The sequence below is a fragment of the Geotrypetes seraphini genome, chromosome 18 (genome assembly GCF_902459505.1).
Source record: "Geotrypetes seraphini chromosome 18, aGeoSer1.1, whole genome shotgun sequence".
In the NCBI taxonomy this organism is placed as follows: Eukaryota; Metazoa; Chordata; class Amphibia; order Gymnophiona; family Dermophiidae; genus Geotrypetes; species Geotrypetes seraphini.
Window position 1 is genome coordinate 20,670,193 of NC_047101.1, and position 4,197 is coordinate 20,674,389.

The 4,197-nt window shown below is 45.9% G+C and overlaps 1 protein-coding gene across 9 annotated transcripts in view; it reads right to left on the minus strand.

Annotated features, from left to right (window-relative positions):
- GRIA1 (glutamate ionotropic receptor AMPA type subunit 1) overlaps positions 1 to 1,476 on the minus strand; it is an 843,377-nt gene extending 841,901 nt beyond the window's left edge. For 8 of the 9 annotated variants that reach the window (XM_033927803.1, XM_033927802.1, XM_033927807.1 and 5 more), the window contains exon 1: positions 1,318 to 1,476. The gene's annotated coding sequence lies outside the window, so the exon portion shown is untranslated. Of the gene's footprint in view, positions 1 to 1,314 lie in introns of all 9 variants that reach the window. The other variant, XM_033927804.1, reaches the window with a different exon arrangement.
- Positions 1,477 to 4,197: the final 2,721 nt, after the last annotated feature.

A 4,197-nucleotide genomic window follows, 5' to 3' on the forward strand; every position in this document is an offset into this window, starting at 1 on the left:
TAAATTGATAACAGATGCTGAGATTTTATTAGGTATAGAAATCTATACTTTTGTATGTAGCCTAAAAGAGAAGAGGCCAAGCGTACAAAAGTGAAAGTTGGATTCAGATCAATGTTTAGAAACTAGCCATGAGACTAAGGGCTCCTTTTACTAAGCTGCCATAGCGTTTTAGCACACGCTAAACCTGCGCTATGCAGCTAGAACCAACGCCAGCTCAATGCTGGAATTAGCGGCAATTCTGCACGTGCTAAAACCACTATCACAGTTTAGTAAAAGGAGCCCCACGTGATGCCCGATATCAGCGGCTGCCGATTGCTTGTCAATCGTGCAATGACGCCCCATAGAGAACAGCACCTCCGTTAAAGTCAGGTGCCGGAAATGTAGGCCAGAGTTTTCCAGGCCTACATTTCTGGCATTTATCTATCTTGTGAATTGTGCCTAAGTAGGTGCTTCAGGCCACCTAACGCCACTTCTGGTGTTAGCCACATCCATAGTGTCTTTAGGCGGCCTAAAGCGCCTAGCTGTTCTGGCGCATATTTAGGTACCAGTAGGTGCTTTAACATTGTGAGTGTTTGCCATTTTAAATGGCATTTGTTAATTAACTTAACCCCCTCTTTTTTACAAAACCGTAGCACTTTTTTTAGTGCCAGCGGCGGTGGTCACAGCTCCGACGCTCAGAGGAATTCTATGAGCATCGGAGCCGTTACCGCCGTGGCCAGCTCTAAAAACCACGCTACAGTTTTGTATGAGGGGTGGTTAGGTGCCATTTCTAGAATGTTCCCCTTAATGCATTACTCCTCATACTCACGGTATGTACTAATCATTTTTCCTATATAGGCAGAAAATGGGGAAAAATCCTTTAGCACACCAGGCTTTTTATGCTCAAAGGGAACCAATGCTGCATAATATAGGTCCCACAAAGCAACTTGATGAAATATGGAAGCACCCAAAGAAAAGCATGCTTCCTCTTTAACAAACTGTGTGGCAAATCTTCATGCATTTTTTTTTTTTTTTGGTATGCTTTGGCAAAAAACGTTCTGTGTACAGCAAACTACCTGCAGCTCATCCTCAATGAATCCCAGCCCTCTCAAAAGAAAATTCTGCAATTCAGCTGCAGATATCAACAATACCTTGCAGTTCAAAGATTTAACATGCACACCACCAGTTACACTTCCATTCAGAGCCATTTCACTCCCTTGCAAAGCTCATTTTCACTTTGAAAACAGGCCACTCACTCCTTGACATGTTTTAAGATAACCGAGCCATTCCCAAGCCTAGGCTGTCTTTAGAAGAAACGGAAGTAATTATTCTCACCACCTTGTCGGCGACTGTTTCTGGTCTCTGTCAGCAGGGCCGGCGTTAGGGGGTAGCAAACAAGACGGGGGGCACCCCGGTCTGGACATCTGCTCCCGCCTGTCGCCTTTCCTAGTCACGGTTTCCTGTTTCAGCGGGGGCCTGAGCGCGGCTGCCGTTTTGATTGGCTGCCCGGCCCCAAGCGTCCTCTCTGACTCTACTTCCCGTTTCCGCCTGGGCGGATTGCGTCAGAGGGAACGCTTCGGGCCGGGCAGCCAATGAAATCGGCAGCCGCGCTCAGGCCCCGCTGAAGCAGGAAACTGCGATGTGGAAAGGCGACCTCGAAGGTGAGGGGACGGGAGCAGAGGTTGAGTGGCGCAGGAGCTTTACTAGGTTCCATCAGGTGCGTGTGTGAAAGCAGCAGCAGTGGTGAGGGGGCAGGATACTGGATGGAATTGGGGTGGAGGGAGAGAGGAGGGGCAGGATACTCGATGGAATTGGGGTGGAGGGAGAGAGGGGGGCAGGATTCTGGATGGAATTGGGGTGGAGGGAGAGAGGAGGTGCAGGATACTCGATGAAACTGAGATGGGGCAGATGGTGAAAGTGGAGTACAGGGAGAGAAGAGGGCAGAAATTGGATGTCAGTGGGGAGGGGAGCGCAGATGCTGAATGGAAGTGGAGCAAGAGGGCATTTACTGGATGGCAGCAGTGGAGAAAGAAAAAGGCAACATGCTGGATGGGGGGTGGGGGAGAAGAGGATAGAGTTAGTGAAATATTGGAGGAGGCGAAGGAAAGGGGTGGCAAGCTGTAGCTAGACACAGTGAAAAGAGGGAAATTGAGGACTGGATAAATTGAGAAGGAAGACCAGGGAAGAAAATGAAAGGAAAGAGACAGAGATACCAGATCTGAGGGAAGGAAATGAGAGAAGAGAGACACTAAAAACCACAGGTGAAGGAGGAGATAGAGATGCCAGACCATGGGAGGTACGGAGGGAAGAAGATGGATGCCAGACCAGTTTGGGGGAGGGGGGAGGGAAGGAGACAGAGATTCCATGGGGGGAGGGGAGGGGGAGGCAGACAGTTTCCGGAAGGGCCATAGAAAGAGGGCAGATGCCATACAGAAGAGGCAGAGAGAGAGGGCAGGATGAAAGGAAGAGAATGACGAGATGAGATAAGTAGAAACTAAATGACAAAAGGTTAAAAAAAAAACGTTTTCTATTTATTTGTATTTTTTTGCTTTACGACAAAGTACTGTTGTAGCTGTGTTGATAAACAGAAATGGAAAGGTGATCCTTTTATTGGACTAATTGTAATGCAATTTTGACTAGCTTTCAGAGACCAAATCTCTCTTGTTCAGGTTAGAACAGGATGCTGTAACAGCAATATACTTTACTGACCTGAGAAAAGAGATTTTGACCTCTGAAAGTTAATTGAAAAATATATTAGTACAATAAAATGGTATTATCTTATTTTCCATTTTTTGTTTGTTAATTTGTAATGTGATTTGTTATTTCTATTTTCTCAAATATACATCTGCTGTCTTTATATTTTGTATAATATTAGGGGCCATGCATCACTATTTCTGTGGTGTTGCATTGTATGCAGAGTCCGGCTTCTTGGTGGTTCAGTTTAACTTTTGTCTACATATTTCTATTTTTAGTTTGTGATTACATTCCGTATTGGACGAGGGTGTTTCTGTGTTCTATGTGTACAAAAGTCATGTTTTTTTGTTAGCATTGATTGTGAAGGGTTGATCTGTTCTAATCTGGCTTGGGTTTGTTGTACATTGGGTGTATTGATGTTCTAGTGCTCGCTGCAGTGTGTAAGATGCTGCCTTTTTCTAGGTACACTCATGTGTGACTTGCGGATTATTACCAAAAATCATGTTCTTTATAGAGAGGAAGGGATGTTAAAAAATGATCGTCCCTGGGTGTCATATACGCTAGGTATGATAGGGTAAACACTTTCAACATTGAATGTGAAGATGTCCAATAATGTAAGGCAGAAACAGCATAGACTTTTCTCAATCTAAAAATGAAGGAAAAAGCCTCAGATAGGGCCCTCCCACCTCACCAAAATGGCTCAAAGAGGTGGTCGAGCATTCACCTCACTGGCAAAAAACCTTCATTATGTAATAAAGTCTTATGCTGTACTGTAGTTTGCCAACGAAAATTAAATGATAGAAGAAATATTCCACTTATCTTCACTGATCGGTATACCAACGATGGCCAGCGTTTCACAAATACATGCTGCCTCAGGTAGAGGTCTGCACGGGAACGGGGATCGCGGGAGTCCTGTGGGGATCCCCCAAAGTCAACGGGACTCCCACAGGGACCCCTCCCAGGCCCACGGAACTCCCATGGGAATGGATCCGGAGTTCCCATTCCGAGGCCTACCTAATGTCGATCGTTGAAATTTTCAAGTTAAGACTGGTCCGGGTCCAGCGCTGCAGCAGGAACAGCCATATTGAGCAGTGAGCTCAGAACGTAGGTGCTCAGTGTGCCTACATGCTGAGCTCACTGCGTTGAAGCTGATTGGTCGGGCGGTGTCATGTGCAAGACTAAAGCAGGAAATCAGCTGTATTTGGTGAGCCGCCTGAGTCCCCCAAGGGCCCCGATACCAGCGACTGAGAGGAGAAGGTGAAGGAGGAGATCCGATTCAGAAGCGGTGACGCGACCAAGGAAAATGCTTCACGTTGAATGAAATGTTGTTTAATCAGGTTAAATCCCTTTTATTTTGCCCTAATGTCTTGTTTTACTCTCTGCTCTGGTTCACACTTCTCTTTCCATTTGCTACCGGCATTTCTCTATTTTGGTCGTATTCGTTGCTTCAGTTGTTTTGGTTTGTCCCAGTGTCTAGTTTTTTTTTGGGGGGGTGTTTGTTCTGGCATCATCGTCTATTCGTCT